The 18,100-nt window shown below is 39.3% G+C and overlaps 1 protein-coding gene across 1 annotated transcript in view; it reads left to right on the top strand.

Moving 5' to 3' along the window:
* The window catches only part of SNX16 (sorting nexin 16), a 62,492-nt gene extending 45,147 nt beyond the window's left edge, over positions 1–17,345 (top strand). Inside the window, exons 8-11 of the transcript XR_001854193.3 lie at positions 2,520–2,590; positions 3,901–4,045; positions 4,859–7,384; positions 17,211–17,345. The gene's annotated coding sequence lies outside the window, so the exon portion shown is untranslated. The remainder of the gene's footprint in view (positions 1–2,519; positions 2,591–3,900; positions 4,046–4,858; positions 7,385–17,210) is intronic.
* The last annotated feature ends 755 nt before the right edge of the window (positions 17,346–18,100 follow it).

Genomic DNA, 18,100 nt, shown 5'->3' with positions numbered 1-18,100 from the left:
AGTTGAATGGTGGCTAAAGTGTTCTGTTCATGTGTGAAATGTAAAGCCCAGCTTGGATGAAACCCATTACTGGAAGACTTGCTCTAGTATTAACTGATCTGCCAGTCCAGTCTTACGGTTCCCCATATAGGAGACACCATTCATTGACTAACAGTGGTATTTGTGTTCCTCTTCTCCTTTGCCACCTCCAAACTAGGAGTTGGATAAACTTAATACTTGTTTTTCAGCTCTTCTTGTAATGAGGTTGAGCCTGTTGACTCCATTATGGCCAGTGAGACAAATGGAAGTCTGCTCGTAGCTTCTGGGAAATCTCTCACTTTTCCTCTGGGAGGGAAGCATGCTGCTGATTCAGCCTCTCCCCTTTCCCCTGTTTTGAACTCGGGTGATGTCCAGAGGTACTGTGGAAACCATCTTGCAGATGTGAGGTGTTGACAAGCATGAGGGGAGAGTAAGAGAATCACAGAGACTGCAGCCGCTTGTGAAGCCACTATAAATTGTAGTTTTTTAATTGTACCAAGATAAAACCTATCTTAATTGGATGGAAGATGGAAGCTCCTCATTGGTGAAGCCGAGGACGGAGAGCAGGGCCCAATCTGGACGTCCCCGTGCCACCCTCAGGAGTCTGCAGAGCGGGTCGAGAGGCATCCGAGGTCCAGCACCTATGCGCGCCAGCCGGCCTGTTCTGAGAGCTCACAGTGAAGCGCACACAGAGCAGCAGGGTGCAGGGGCTCCAGGATTGCTTTCAGCCTGGCCAGGAGTCCTGCCCCGGCATCTCCACAAGCTGGTAGCTCACCTGGTTGGGCAGGTGCAGAGCTTTTAACTCAACAGAAACCTGAAGATGACTAGAGGAAGGGGGCTGTTGTTTGCGGAGAGGGAGAGAAGGGTATTTGTTTTGAGCTCAGAAAACCCTGGGCTGGCGTGGAACCACTTCTGCTGTGTCCTGCCAGGTCACAGCACCCCTCCTCCCAGCTACCCTGTCCCCACCCATGCAGAGGGCTGTCCCGATTTCACTTCCCCACTGGCAGCAAAGGGCCCACAGAGAGGCCATGCAGCCTGCAGAGGCAGTGGCTAGGTCTTCTCAAGCCCCTCTTTTCTGAGCCATCCCCACTGTGGGTTCCCCGGGTCCTGTGGCCACCCAGACTGAGGAGCAAAGATGGTCAGGGCAGATCTGCCTTCTTCCCTATGCAGCAGGCCCATCTCCCAGCCCGGGTTCCACAGTGACTCGCAGTGGTCATCAATTTGATTTACGGTGTCAGATGAGGTACGAGTCTTCTAAGTACTAGAGTCAGCCAGAATGTTTTGTTTTTAAGAAAACTGTGTCCCTTGGCTCCCTAAGTATTCTGAGGTTAAGGTGTTAGTGTTCAGAGAACATTGAGAGGCTTCTGCCACTTGCAATAAAGACTTGATTTGGACCCCCCCAAAAAAAATCATAAAGAAAAAATATATAGTACTGTACTGCACTTGTTCTTTAAAATCCCCTTATAAGTGGACCCACACAATTCAAACCCATGTTGTTCAAGGGTCAACTGTAATGCATTGTTCTGCACAGCCTGCTCTAAAAAAATACCAGTGACTAGGTGGCTTAAACAACAGAAGTTTATTTCATCACAGTTCTGCAGGCGGGGTGCCAACACGAGGGCAACAGCAGGGCTGGTATCTGGTGAGGACACCCCCCCGGGATTGCAGACAGCTGCCTTGGTGCATGTGCATGCGGAGTGCACACTCCCTGGTGTCTCTCATAAGGACATTAGTCCTCTTGGATTAGGGACCCACCCTTATGACCTGACTTGGGCTTAGCCTTGATCACTTCCTTAGAGGCCGTATTTCCAAATACAGCCACACTGGGGGTTAGGGCTTCAACATAGGAATTTGGGGAGGACAAAAACATTCAGCCCATAACCGTGTAGGATGGATGTAACAGCATTAAATATTTACAAAGAAATTTCTCATTTCAAAAGATTAAAGTAGACAGCCTCTTCTTTCATTTGCTCATTCAACAAATATGGAGCATCTATTGTGTGTTGACTTTTTGGTTATAAAAATTATTGAGAAATACTTGATCCCTTAAAGGATCCCTTCAAGGAGTACAGAATGGTACGGCTTTTTATGCAGCTGATCTGTACATCCTACAGCATTGTGGTAAATGTGATAATAATGTTTGTCTTGGTGAGTTATGGGGATGAGAGGTCCAGGAAGGAGGGCAAAGATTGGCAAGCAGAAGTCTAGAGTTTCAGCTGCTTCTCAGAGAAGTCAGCTCCAGCTTTTGCCCAACTGACAAGCATCATTATCCCTAATACTTCGTACTTCATTCAGTACTTCAACTTTAGCTCCAAAATGCTCTGATGTCCCACCCACCTGATGTGATGTGTCAAAGAGGGACACACAAGCCATGGTACACACCTTAACTATTTGATTTTAACTGAATGCACATATGTTCATTTGCCGGTGTCCTAATTGGGGTTCAAGGCCCGTCTTTGGTAGGGCTTCACTAATGAGTTTCTGGTTGTCTCTCTTGCTAGGCCACACCCCTAACATAGATCCTGATCCTGGCTTTGGTTCCTCTAGAGTGAAGACATGCATGACGGAATGGGTGAGAGAGAGCACAATTTTCACACTTTTGTTTTTTCAGTCCTATACTAACTTGCCTATAATTTTACCAAGTCTTTCCAAAACATCTGGCCTAGTTTTCCCAGAAATGATCATTTGTTCTCATATTTCATTGTTTCATATACTGTTAATAAATTCATTTAAAATTTAATTTTAAATACAGCTGGTATACTCAAATTTGGAAACAAACTGATACCTGGTAGCCCCACAGCTCTCGGGAGGGAAGCAGAGGGTGCCACTGCCCTGAGCAGGAGCCTCCTAGCCAAACACCTTCAGGGCGCCCAGGTGGCAGTGAGCGCATTTTATAGAGAACATGCAGGTCAATTGGTATTCTGAGGTGCAGGGAGGATAGATTTATACCTTAAATCTAGCCAACTCTCTTCATCTCCATTGCCATCACTCTGGTCCAAATCACCAAAGTATCTCAAATGGCCTATCAGCTGATCTCTCTGCCTCCACTTTTGCCCCCCTATGATCCTGTCCCCTGCAGTAGTTATGGTGTTCTTTTTGAAAAACGTAAATCACATCATATTTTTTCTCTACTTAAAAACTTTGAAAAGTGTCCCATCGTGTTTAATGTTACACTATTCAGGCCTGCAAACATTATTTCACTCTGCCAACTGCTCTCCCTGATGCCAGCCACATGCCCACCTTCTTGTTCCTTGAGACTATTAAGATCTTCTGCCTCCTAGCCTTGCCATAGCCCCTGTTCTAGAATGCTTTCACCAGAGGCCTGTCTGGCTCTTCTCTAAGTCTCCAAGCAACTTCAGTAGTCCTCAAAACAGTCATATCAATCTCAGATTCGTTATTTACTTTCTTATTGTCTGTTTCACCTCCCCACCTCTTCAATGCTTCCCCCTAAAGGCAAGGCTTTATCTTTTCTCCTTCATCCCTGTCCCCCTGCCAAATTTAGAAAAAGATATGGCAAATAGAAAGAAAGTGCTCAAAAATATTTATTGAATGATTAAGACTATAAAAGACTAAATTAGGAAAATATAAGGGAAAACAAATGTATTTAGAAGGAAAGATTAAGCCTTGGGGATTGATACTCTTGGTAGATTGCTGTGGTACGGAATGAGAAAGAGTGACACAGAGAGGAGGAGGTTTACGGAGGCAGGGGGTGGATTCAGTTTGGGACATGCTGGATTTGAAATAGGCAATCCAAGTGGAAATCTCCAGCAAGCAGTTGCATACAATCATCCAAAATTCAGGGTTGAAGTCTACCTTATAGAACTCAAGTCAGATTAATTTCTATGTAATGTCCCTCTTGTTCTTCCTACCTCTTGTCCACAGTACATGGTCTAAAACCTATTAAGGATGCATGTTGGCAGTACTAAAATGAAGACAGAAATCCATGACTCTGTGCTATGGTGACGAGCATCATGGAAATACACCTGATGGGCTCAGGTGTCTCATCCAGTTCATTTGTTTTCACTCTGTAAGTAATTTGCTATCAGACAATACCATGTTTTTCTTCTTTCTTCAGAGGAGATACAGTAATAGCACAATATCACAGAGTTTTGTTTTTTTGTGGGGGTTTTTTTATTTAGCATTTAAAGCAAAATTTAAGGAAAAGAAGAAAATGAAATAGTAAAGTGAAAAAATTTGATCTCACAAGTAAAGAAATATTGTTGCAATATATGTTTTTTCTTAATTTGCACAAGAGTATGGAGTAATGAAGTTTGTATTGCTGGTGGGAGTGTGAATTGGTTTAATAATATTTCTAGAGCTGATTTGGCCACATACAGTAAAGCCATTAAAAATGTTCATAGCCTTCAACCTAGCAATTATACTTCTAGGAACTTAAACAAGAAAATACATGAAATGATTAAAGATTTTGCTTAAAGAATGTGTATCACATTTATCACAAACACTTCAACCAAAAGTTTCAGTGTTAAGGAGTTTTATTAAATATTTCATGGCATATAAAAAATATTGGATTTTTTTGTATCCAATAAAGTAATGTTGCAGAAGCTTTAAAGATGTTCATGATGTACCACTAATTGAAAGTAGGAGGCTACAAAACAGTATCATCTCAGTTTTATAAGTAAATACATATGTATTATGCATTTTATGCAGAAATAATACAGTACAGTAATAGTCAATGGTTTTCTACTTGATAGGATTATAAAGGAATTTTCTTTTCAAAATCTGTATTCTCAATTTTCTACAATAAGCATGTATTTGTAATTTTTTAATAATAATAACTAATATGTATATTGCCCCACCATCTATGCTGTTTGACTCACAGGAAATTCCTCAAACTGTCTGTCTCCTCCAAAAGGAAGATAATGCCATCCAGACTACAGCGTTGTGACCTAAATGGAGTGTGAATAAGCCCAATCTATCACCTAGGCACTAAATGAGCAGAATCTGATATCAACCTCCTGCACTGAATGCTATCATCATTGGCCATTCAGGAGTCCATCTATAAGCCTGAAATATAGTGGAAATTTTTTCTTAAACTGACGTAGAGTAAATGTCATTCATTAACTAATCAGGTTATTCCATCACCTATATTTTAATTACCCTATGTTTTAAATTTTGAAGGCTTAAATAGCTTTATCCAGTTATTAAGTATTTTTTGTTCTAAACATATTTCCAAGTGACACATTCACTAAATGGTAGTTTGTCAAACTAAACTTAAAATGCCATTTTAATCTGTAAGATAGTAGAAATTTGTATTATTTTGCCAAGAGACAAAGTGGTTTTGAACTGACAATTAAACAAGAATAATATAACATATTTATCTGACACATGGGACTTGAGGAAGCAGCTTAATAAGAGATGAGAGGTAAGTAGAGACTTATGTAAAGAATCTCATGAGAGATTGCAAAGTGAGGCGGGCCAAACAACAAGATGAAAACAGGTTTGAAGTTGGCTAAGAAGGGACAACTGACCACCTCAACTAAACAGGCCAACCAACAGTGCAAAAGATTTTCCCCACTAGAATACAAGTGAGCAAGGAGATAGCCGCCCACATGCTGCCTGGTTCCTCCTGGAGGCCTTCCCGCTGTGGCGGTTCATTCATACTGCACGCACAGGCAATACATGCACCAGGTCACAGGAGCAAAGAAGACTTTGGCCCCCTCCCTGCCCCTGTGCTGTTAGACTGGTGTGGGGCCATGTCAGCCCTAAAGGCCTACCTACTGCCATGTAAGGAAATTCCTCACTGAGCCACAACTGCCTGACAATTCCATTTATCTAAGTGTCTTCATTTGTACAGTGGGTCAACTCATAGCTTGCCACACAGGTTATAAGAAGATGGCTGGCACTACATTTTTTTTTTGTTTGGCATCAGTCTACCAATCACCAGCTCTAATTTTATGCTTATTAATCAAAAGAAAGGCTCTGTTTAGGTGAAGTGATGTTCCTGTGGTAACTGGACAGGAATTAGAAGACAGAAGTGAGAATTTGCCTCCTGTCAAATTAACTGAAGTATGCATGGTGAAAGAAGAAAAAGTTACCAAAGCATGTGGGCTCAAACCCCCTGAAAGGAAAGAAAGACAACCAGAGAAATGTGTTAGAGAAAGCTGGGCCAGACAAAGGCAGACAGGCACTCAGTGTGGGAGGCTGATAATTCAGGATGTCAAACATCTATCCTTCAGATATTCAGTCAACAATTTATTTAATAGGGTCTTAGAAAAATTGACTTTATAATATGTGGACAACTTTGTGTTCAAAATAAGACTTTTATTGTACGCCCTGAAAACAAATGCATTTAGAAATGTCGTATTCCTTAGCTAGATAATACACTGGTTCCTCCCTAAGGGTCCCTAGCACTCTATACATTCCTGGTGGAGTACTGACCACTTGGGGTTGTACTCATTTATTTTAGGCCCATCCACCACCTAGACTCTCAGCAGCTCTTCCTTGCTTAGGTCATGAGGCTGGCATATACCCAATCTGGGGCTCAACGATATTTATTGTGTATGAATGGGGTTACCGATCTTAGAAATACATTTAAAAATAAGGTATTTGAACTCGTAGCCCCTAGTCAATTTATACTTTTATACTTCATAACTACTCACAAGTAATATGGCCAAAGGGGCAGTCTATTATAACTAGAAGTACTTGAGAAATTAGTTGATTCAAGTTGACCTTCCAGCATAAATCCCCTTCATAGCGCATCTGCCATTCCCACAGAAGCAGCTCTGGTTTGGGAAGCTCACCTGCAAGCATTTGAAGGGTGGTAGTTTGCAGGCAGATCCTACTTCACTAGAATCTAATCCTGGAATGATTATGGTTGAAGCAACCTGTGGAGTCTTCTGCTCCAAACCCCTCCCCTTACAAATGACACCTCAGACCAGAAAGATTACATGAACACAGGGAGTGAGTGCTGGAACATCACGGAAAACAAGTCTCTTTGGCTCCTGTCTCATACTTCTTTATTTCATACAAATCTCTCCTGTGTTTGGTTATATCTGCAAAGATTTCATGAGTGATGGATCATAGCCATTATCTGGGAATTACTGTTCTCCACAGCCAATGGGCAGAGAAAATCAGTTTTGTCCCTGATTCCGGGTTCCAGTTCTACCTCTTGGCCTTAGGTTGACAAAGACTGGTGAAGGAGGGTCATGGATCATATTTTAATACCAACAACCAAGGGTCATCAACTTGCTGAGCCCTGCCCTGTGCGTCACACTCACCTCCCGAAAGTCGGCCTGCTCCAGTGCCTGGCCCCTCCGACGAGAAGAGCGCGCTTTCCCTGAATTGACTGGAACCTGAGCCCCCCTCAATCCTGCTACCATCCTGCGGTCCTGCTTCCTCTTTTCAAGTGAGCACTGAAAACCCCTCCCCTCTGAGGCTGCTGGTTAACACAAGTTTTCTGTGTGTGTGCATGGCTGAGCAAGATTATTGGGCCCTATAAATTCCGTGATAAACAGTAGACCAAGTCATCTCCCGGTTATCACGGTCCCGGGCCACCTGTACTCCGGGAAGAGGGCCACCCCGGGCGTCGCTGCAACCTGGCGGCCCCGCCTTACTGCTCCGCGGCGCTCAGCGAGTGTGAGATGAAGCCAAAGCAGGGATTCCAAAGACAGCTTACTTTTAGGCTCAGTTAAACCATAGCCTTGATGCTAGTTTATAAAGAACCATTTTCAATTCTACAGTTTCAATTATAAACTCCGAACTGCTGTCAGTTTCCCACAAACGGAGCTGCCTAGGGCAGATTTTAGCTGACGCCGTCTTCGCCTTTACGATGAGCTTAGAGTGCCGCCTAGTGGTAGCATTTGATAACGTCACTCTTCAGAGGCGGAAACTACCAGGGCAGATGTCACCAATGCTATAAACTGAAAATCCCAACGTCCAATAACGGCTGCTTTTTTCCTCGTTTGTCAGACCAAAGAGATACACCCCAAGATATATTTTGAGTGATTATCTTATTTAAAAGAGAATACCACCTGAATCACGGTACTCATCCCACCGAGGGATCTCAGCCTAAATAGGAGTGTATTTCATTTACTATAGAATATTTTGGTGACTTTTCCCCCTTTGATAAGCTAGGAACGTTAGTTGATCCTTGCCTTACCATTTTTAATATCTGAAATGCTAAAAATGACCATTTTTGAATTTTAATGGACTTTTCAATGTATTAATTTCTGTTAACTTATTTTTCACTCAGATGCCAGCCACACAACGTTGAATGGTGTCTGTTTCTTAAAGTTTTCTAGTAATTCTGTACCAGAACTATTCACTATATTGTTCCTGTCATTTTCTAACATTCTCTATTTCTTTCCTAAAACTTCTTCTTTAGCTCCATTTTTTTTTAACTTCAGCTAGTTTTCTAAAAGCGGCACATTTGATACGTTTTTGTCACCTTATTTTGAAAAATTAAAATTGTTATTTACTTCTTATCTTCCTTTTAATGAGGAGTTTACTGTTCTGAGAGAAGTGGCTTTGTTCAAATAATTAAAAGATGGAAAGCTCCCACTTGACTAGATGGAAATGAGATGAGACATTTTTCCATACTGTCAAAACGTACCATAGATGCTAGAAAACCTGGATTTTCTACCATTTATCTCATTCCTTCTTCAGCTGCAGTTTCCACAGTTAGTGCTCTTCTATGCCAGGTCTTCTGTCTACAGCCACATTTTGCTGACTCGAAACTCAGACTCTCCCACAGGTCATCCTCTGCACTCAGCCCAGGAATAATAAACTGGCACTGAACACCTCCACTCTGATGTCCAAACCGACTGATCCTTGTCCTCCCACCCAGGTCTGCTCCTACTACTGATATCCTTCATCTCATGGAAAATAGCACCACCATCTGCTCAACTACGCAGACCAGAAATTGGGAGCTATCTCAGACTCTTCTGTCCCTGTTGACCTTCCTCCACATCCAAACCCCAATGCCACGTTCTCAGCTCCTGACAGCTTCTCAGCGGGTCTCTCTGTGAGCACTCTACTCCTCTCCAAACTATTCTCTATTTTTTTGTGATAGACTGAATTTTATAAAATGAAAGTGGATTGACACTTAAAAATCCTGCCTTGATACCCCAGAAAATCCCCATGCTAGGATATTCTAGATCATCATCTGGCTCTCAAAGACCTCATCTCTCGCCACTGCTATTTTATACCCAATGTTCCAGCCATCCTAGACCCCAGTATACCCTCTCACTCCTCCCTGCTTTAGCTACTGCCTATCACCTCCTCAGACTAGTTCCTTTAGTTTTCAACTCGGGCACAGACTGGCCAAGCCATCCAAGCAACGCTGGAACAATTACTACATTGCACTGCATTTCTTTTTATGTGCCAACCCTGTCGCAACTGGACTTCTTGAGGGCTGAAACTATTATTAGCCATTTTGAAAATTTAATGCGCTACAGAGTGGTTGCTATAGTTGTTGGAGAAATTGTGAACAAGGTGATAAGGGAGTTGTGAAGTTGTGAAAAAGGTGATGTTTTTTTATCTGTTTTTTGGTGTCATTGGTTAAGGTCATTTGTCTATAGTTCTTGCCCTCAAGAACCTCATAATCTAGTGTATTGCCATAATGCGGAAGGCAAATGATATATATTTTTTTTAGTTTTTATTTTTGTATCATTAATCTACAATTACATGAAAGACATTATGTTTACTAGGCTCCCCCCTTCACCAAGTCCCCCCACATCCCCGTTCAGTCACTGTCCATCAACATGGTAAGATGCTGTAAAATCACTACTTGTCTTCTCTGTGTTCCACAGCCCTTCCTGTGCACCCCCCCCAACACTATACATGCTAATAGTAAAGGCAAATGATATTTTTAAAGCTCATGATTTTAGGATCCAGTCAATAAGTGTTAAATTTAATTACTTCAAACAGTACACAAACACTCCCTAATTTTAGACTTTGTCTTATCTATCAATATTTTTAGAAACTTGAAATTTCAGGAGTTACATTTCTACTCCTTAAACACAAGCCTGACCCAAGTCTCATTTATGTTATTTGCTGAGTGCCTTTAAGACTATTAAAAAGAAAAACATTTGAAGAGGAGACAGGAGGAGCCCACAAGCGCACAATGATCCTAGGGTTGCGAGGAGCATCTGTGTCCCATGTACAACTTCCCTGAACTTTAAAATCTGCAGGTGGTGGACCTGAAGCACTGCAGCCACCTGCAGCCTTCGGCTAGAGCTCTAGAGCCTGCCGACAGAGCTCTTCAGGAAAGAAACCAAAGTGAAAACAGCTCAAATCCCTATAACCTTTAGCTTCAAAATATGATCTTGAACTAAAAACTAAGCTACAGAAGAGTTAACTTTTCAAATAGGAACTGTGGGGAGTATCCTTTGCAAGTGTTTAAACTTACTGGCTTAATGTTTTTGGCTGAGATTTGCTTGCTTTCTCTGAAGAAAGGAAATAATTTTTTTAATAAATAATAGAATATTAAAACCCTAACAATCTGGCCCAGTTTGCCAGGAGCTCATTATGCAGTTTTAGGCTTATGTAATTTTGCATTGTCCTAATTAAAATGAGCTTCTAGGAGAAATACCCATAGAGAACACAGAGTCTAATTGTACCCTATGCAGTGCTCACCCTTTTTCTTAACCTGGCTGTCTGCTGCCCTCTATAGTCAAGGAGAGGCAAGAGATGTTCCTTTCTTTGGTTCTACTGATATAAAACGATTTCCTTAAAAATTTTATGCCTGTGCCATCTTGGGAAGGAAGTGCTAGTCTCACCAGAGATGCCAGAAAAAGGTTAAGGAGATAAGTATTAGACTAAAGGACAACTGATTTCAAATTCTTTATCTTAATGTAGCAATTGTATGACTTTAGGAAGTTGCTTAATCTCTTTGAGCCACTTTCAGTTTTACTATTAATGGCTACTTATATTAGTTAATTAATACTTACTACATTAATACCCACAACAGCATGTTTTACAAACTAAATGAAGTAGTAAGACCCTTTGTTTTCAGTTGACAGAGATAGCATATGACAGATGGTGATAATTGTTACTTAAAGTGCCTCTGTTGCTTTGAGAATTGATGAGAGCAAGAAGAAAGCATTTATTAAGCATTAATTTTGTACCAGGTACCGCACTAGCTTTACATACATCTTCCCATTTAACTCTCATGACAACCCAGTGAGATCAATGGCAGTTTTCCTATTATATCATTAAAGGACTTCATTAAAAAATTTGTTAAGGTCACACAGCTAGACTGTGCACTACATAAGAGCAAGATCTGTACCTTGTTTAGTTTTACAACATCTCCTGTCAAGTTGTCTTTGGTGAATGAACACATGAACAAATGAATGAATCATGGAAAGTAAAAACTAAATATAAACCTTATTTCCTATGTAGTGCATACTTTGCATATGTCAAATTAAAGGGAAAAGAGCCTTAGTGAAATGTTTAGAAATCATGTAGATTATTATTATGGATTCATAAAAGTTACAGAGTGTTATGCAGTATTTTATGCAGAATGTTTTGGTTTATGCAATATATTTTTGGTTTCTGGTGCTTAAAGAAATCTGTGTCTAATTATTGACTGGATACTATTGGAAATTTAAGGGGTCACACACAACAAAGAATATAGACATCTCAAAATTAGTTAAGGAAAGTAAACAAATAATAAGAATCAACACAAGGAGACAGGTTATACTATTCAAATGTATAATATTTAATATGTCCTGTTTTTAACAAAAAAATTATGATACACAAAGAAACAAGAAAACATGGACCACACGTAGGATAAAATGCAATAGAATAGAATAGAAACTGCCCCTAAAAAAGCCCAGATGTTAGACTCACTAGACAAAGACTTAAAACTGGTTGTTTTAAATATGTTCAGAGTTAAAAAACATTTTTAAAGCACTAAAGGAAAGCATGAGAATGATTTCTCACCAAATAGGAAATATCAATAAAGGAAAGGAAATTCTAAAAAGGACATAAATAGAAATTTGGAAGTTGGAAAATACAATAAGTAAAATGAACAATTCATTAGAGACAGTCAACAGCAAATCTGGGCAAGCAGGGAAAGAATCTGTGTGGTTGAAGATAGACTAGATATCTGAGGAACATAAAGAAGAAATGAACAGATCCTAAAAGACTGTGTGATACCACCAAACATACTAATATGTATATAATGGGACCTCAAAGGGAGAGGAGAGAAAGGGGTAGCAAGGATATTTGAAGCAACAGTGGCCAAATACTTCCCAAATTTTATGAAAGACATGATTCAACACACCCAAGAAGCTCTGAATCCAAGTTGGAAAAGCTCGAAGAGATTCACACTCAGACACATTATAATAAAACTGTCAAAAGTCAAAGAATCGTGAAAACAGCAAAAGAGAAGAGATTCATCATGTACAAAGGATCGTCAGTAACATTAACAGCTAATGTGTCATCAAAATCCATGGAGACCAGAAGGCAGTAGAATAGCATATTCCAAGTATAGGAAAAAAGGACAAAGATAAACCAAGAACTGTGAGTCCAGTGAAATTAATATTCTAGAAATGAAGAAATTAAAATATTCCCAGATTAGCCAAAAACTGGGGGAATCCACTAATAGTAGACCTTTCCTGTAAAACATGCTAAAAAAAAGTCATTCAAGCTGAAATGACACAAGGCAGTAATCTGAGTCAACACAGTTATGAAAACACCAGAGCAGGTAACTACACAGATAGGCATAAAGATAGTACTAATATATTGTTTGTGACTCTTTTTTCTAATTTTATTTAAAAAACAAGTGCATAATGCAACAATTACAAATCTTTATTAATGGGCACATATATATAAAGATGCACTTTCTACAGCATAAAGGGGGGATGGAACTACATAGGAGAAAATTTTTTCTATACTATTAAAGTTAAATTTGTATTAATCTGAACTAGTTTGCTATAAATAAAAGTATTATTTGTAATCTCCAAGGAGATCACTAAGAAAATAACTTAAAATTATATAGTAAAAGAAACTGCAAGGGAATTAAAATGATACACTAGGATATTATCATTTAACATTTATTAACTTCCTTAAAGAAGGAAGTAATGGATGAATTGAGGCAAAAACAGAAATAAGAACAGAAAACAAGCAGCAAAATGGCAGATACAGTAACTACATTAAGTACAATGATTAAACTCTCCAACTAAAAGGAAGATTGGTGAATGGATAAAAGAATCAATATCCAATTATATATGCTACCTGCAAAGACTCACTTCAGATTCAAGTACAGATACAGATTAATCATAAAAAGATGGAAAAGGATATTCCATGACAACTTTAATTAAAAGAGCTGGAGATACCAGGCAAAATAGATGTTATGACTTAAAGACTTTGATATTGAAGAGATGGCAGAAAATCTAGAGGATACCTAATGTCTAGTTGACTAGAGCTTGGGATAGAGTTCATGAGTAGAAATATACATGATGATATGTTTTATTAAGCTTTAATTCTAGCTCAGAGGTCAGGGTATAATATTTTTAGCAAATATTGGTTGACTGAGTAAATTCATGAATGATCTCTAAGTCATTCCCATGGTAGTGAGAGTTGAAGCTATAATTTAAAAAGAGATCTAGTAAGAAAACAGAAGGAAGAGAGAACAAATTACTGAATCATGGAAAATGTGAGAAAGATTCACATTTATGAGGTAGGAAAAAGGCTGCATGAACCGAAGAGAAAGAAAAGCAAGAGTTGAGATTAAGAGAATACAGGAAAGTTATGGAGGGCAAGGAGTAGCATACTTTAAAAGAGTATGGGACACACACATTTGGTATTAATACACAGTCTGTGTAATTTGAATATAAGCATAGAATCTACACATTTATTTGTAGATATATTTCACACAATCAAAATAATCAACCACATACAGATCACCCTTTCAGTGCTCCACAAAGAAGTCTGAATTAGAGTTTTGTCTGATTGCTGAGAGGGAACACTTAATCCTCCTATATCACAAATAATAGTGTATATACAACCTTCAATAGCTGTGAGTACTAGAAAAGTTCGGGAGAATCATTCACAATCAGAGGCATTGCCTACTGGCTCAGCGTTTGGCCATCTCTCCTTAATAATAACTTCACTGCTTTGACCTGCCTGTACTTCCTTAATATATACTAAGTCTTCTGAAAAATGGCTCAAATGTCCTATATAAAATGCAATCAAACTTCTAGTAAGCCAAGAAACAAATGATGCTAAGTGAATTTGAAGTTAGAGGAGGACTTTGGCTATTTCAAGAAACACTTTTTCCAGGAGCAAGATTAATATCTGTCTTAAATTAAGAAGATGAGAGAAAGGAAGTGGAGAGATGACATAGAAATCGACTAACATTTAATTGATTTGTTCCCCAGGGCTGTAACGTAATGGTACCAAGATATCCTCATTAGTCCTGACTCCTCTGGATTTTTTTTTCTTTTTTCTAGCTTGGGTTGCTAACTTTGACACATTATCCAGTTTGTTTTAGTAAGACACATACCACAATGGTGTATAAACTATGTTACTCCAATTTCTACTAAATAAATCAGTGCTCAGACTATGTTTGCCAAGAATGAGAAAATGCTTCAGTTCCAATTTAATTATTCTTAGTTATTGAGTGGACAGCTACTGTGTGAGGCAGTTTTTTGGTTTTAGGAGCCAACATCCATTCCCCCTTCTTCAGGAGGAGCACTTTGATTATACTTTAACAACCCCCACCCCTTCTTGCTTCCCAGTTGATGAGTGTCCAGACGTAACTACATGGGCCAAGCTGGGCCAGTCAGGTATTCTGGTTATAGAATTTGACTCTTGAGCAGAATAGCTTGCTCAGAATGGTAGTAGCCCACTTTTCCCTGCAGCTGGCCACTCAGAGGAAGGAGTCCTTTAGCTCTGAGGCTGTCTGGTTTCTGATCTTCCTCATATTTGTGCTTGACTATGAGAACTACTCAAATCACTTCCAATAAATCCGAGTTTGTCTCAAGTTATCCTGAATGTGTTTTTTACAACCAAGAGAAGAACCCAACAGATATATTGGAAATCATTTTATTTAAAAATAAAAAACACAACTGACTAGCTATTCGGCACTGCCCGCATGGAGGTCCACCCCTGAAGTACAACTGTAATGTAACAACACCAATTTTTAACAGACATCCCAGAATTTTTAACTTTCAAACAAAAACTGTTGCATCCTAAGGCTGTCTTGCTGGAAAAACCATTAGATGTCTGATTAATACCCTTACTCCTTTTTAATCCATCTTCAAACAAAGGATGATTTAGTTATTTATTTTGCATCCTCTCCCACTTTTGGAGGATGACTTATTTTTATACCTTTTCTCTCATTTCTTTTACTTTTTCCTATTTGTCAACAGAAGGGCAACATTATGATTTTTCTTTCAAAGTATTATTTCTTTTCAGAATAAGATGTCAACATGTGCAAAATTTCTCTAGTTTTTTAATACTTTGGAATTTTAATTCTTCAAATCATACATTTTCTGGACACTCACTGATAGTGAAGAATTGATCTCCTTGCCCAAGATAACCAATGAAAATTTAACATGAGTTACATATGTAATTTTAAATTTCCAGGTACCCACATTCAAAAAAGATCAAAAGAAACAGGTACAATAAATTGTAATAATATATCTTACTTGATGCAATACATCTAAAATAATATTTCAACATGAAATCAGTATAAAAGTATTAATGAGATATTCTGCATTCTTTTTACACTAAGTCTTTGAAATCTAGTGTATATTTTATACTTAGAGCACCTTGCAAATTTCAGTCAGAAATACTTGGTCTGTATGTAGATTCTATAAACTTTACAGTTGGAAAAGATTGATATACCCAAGTTGTTCTAACCATACTTATTTTTTTGTAACTGAGCACTTGTTTTTAAATGTAATTAAAATTGAGACTAAAAACTCAGTTCCTCAGCTGCATTAGCCACATTTCAAGTGCTCATTTCCTGTGGCTGAAGAATACTGTTTGAACCTCACAGTGTGGCAGAACTAGCTAGGCACGCTGTGTTTAACCAGGAGGCGAGAGATGTTCAAACACCTCAGATCTCATTCATGAGGTTTTGATGTGTTAGCGTTCACAATAACTTTTGTTACTGAAAGATAAAAGGATCTCTGCTTGAGGCATGCTGAGCTTTACTGAACTTTCAGTTTATAGTTTTCACCAGATTTGGAAATTTTTCAGCCATTATTTCTTCAAAGGATTTCTTCTGTCTTATTCCCTCCCCCAAAAGCCCCACAAACCATCCGCCCTGCCCACCACCACCATTGCAGGACTCCAATTACCTGGATGTTAGGCAGCTTAATATGGTCTCACAGCTTCTCTTGCTCCATTTTTTAAAATTTTGATCTTCTTTTCTCTCTGTATTTTGTTTAAAATAATTTCAGTTGTTCTACCTCAAGTTCACTTTTCTCCAACAGTGTCTAGTCTGATGTTAAACCTATCCACTCTATTCTGTACTTTTCATCACAGATAATGTATTTTTCTTCTCTAGAATTTCAATTTGAGTCTTTTTTTTAATATCTGCCAGTTTTCTCTTCCTCATGATCATGCTTTTCTCTCCTTTTGCAAATGTATGGAGTATATTTACTATAGTATTTTTGGTGAACATATGGATCATATTTATAACAGCTATTTTAATTTCCTTGCCTTTTAACTCTATCATCTATATCATTTCTGAGTTGTTCCTACTTTTTGATATAGTACCTGGTTATGGGTTGTTTTTCCTGCTTCTTTGAATGCCTGAACATTTTTGATTGGATGCCAGACTGAATTTTATAATGTTGGGTACCAGGGTTTTATTTTAGTTGCATTGTTGTTGTTCTTTGTTAGCTTTTTATATCCCTTTAAACATAAAAGGAATATAAAAGGATTTTGTTCTGGGGTACAGTTACGTTACTTGGAATCAATTCATCTTTTTAAGCTTTGAGTCTAGGCACATTTTGACCTCACTACTGAGGCAATATCTTTCTGAGGACTCAATATGATGCCCTGGGAATCAGGAGGTCTTTCCACTGTGCCTAGTGGGAATACCAACTACTGCTAGCTCTCTGAGTCCTTGAGATGGATCTCCTTTCCGGTGGTTCTTCTTGGCCTCAGCAGTTCCCTCAGACATGTATGCAAATCGGTTCCCAGCCGAAGACGTGAAGGGACCCTCTGCAGTTCTCCTGAAGCTCACTCTCTCTCTGTCTCTCTCTGTGCAGCAGCCTCCTTTCCAGGACCCTGCCCTCCAGACTTCCTCCACTCAGGAAGGCTAGCAGAGTCTACTGGGGCTCCTTTCCCTGGGAAGGCCGTGAGTTCGTGAACCGGCATCGCTCGCTCGCTCCCTCCAGCGGCCCTGGGCTCCCTTCCCTATGAAGGCCACCGAACCAGCATTGCTTACTCCCTTCTTTTTCCTCTCAGGGACCAGGTTAGTTTCATACATTTTATCCAGTTTTAACAGTTGTTTCATATATTTTCCAGTTTTCTAGTTGTTTGAGGGTAGCAGGTGAATCCAGTTCCTGTTATTCTATCATGGCCCCAAATATGTAAAAACTTAATAGGCATTCATTTGATAAATATTTACTGAATGCCCATGGCATATGAGAAACTGCAGAATTCTGGGGATACATTATTGAACTGAAAAAGGTGCTGTCCATGCCCTCATGCTTACCACAGCACAGCAGGGAAGAACAACAGTAATTAAGTAATCATCCTAGTAAATATGTGTCCAACTAAACCATGACAGATAATAGGAGAGAAAGCAGAGTGTTATGAAAGCAGAACAGGAGACTTGATTCGGCCTGTGCAATCAGGGAAAGCTTCCCAAAACAAAAGACATTTTAACTAAGATATAAGGAATAAGGAAGATGTGTTATCTGTGCCGTGGAGGGTGTCAAGATTTAAGAAAAACAGCATAAGCAAAAGGCCTGTGGCAGGATGGGACCTTTACATCAAGACCATTACATCATCAAGTCCAGCCCTTAGATTTCCCAATGAAGAAACAAAAGCTCAGAGTTTATGACATGCCTGGTCGTACCTGCTAGTGGCAGAGCAGAGGCTGGAATCCAGGACTCCTACCTCCACTTCTACTGTCCTTTTCATTCCACTATGT

Source organism: Manis javanica, chromosome 2 (genome assembly GCF_040802235.1).
Source record: "Manis javanica isolate MJ-LG chromosome 2, MJ_LKY, whole genome shotgun sequence".
NCBI classification, from domain to species: domain Eukaryota; kingdom Metazoa; phylum Chordata; class Mammalia; order Pholidota; family Manidae; genus Manis; species Manis javanica.
The sequence above is the reverse complement of the archived record's forward strand: the minus strand, read 5'-3'. Positions and strand labels throughout refer to the sequence as shown.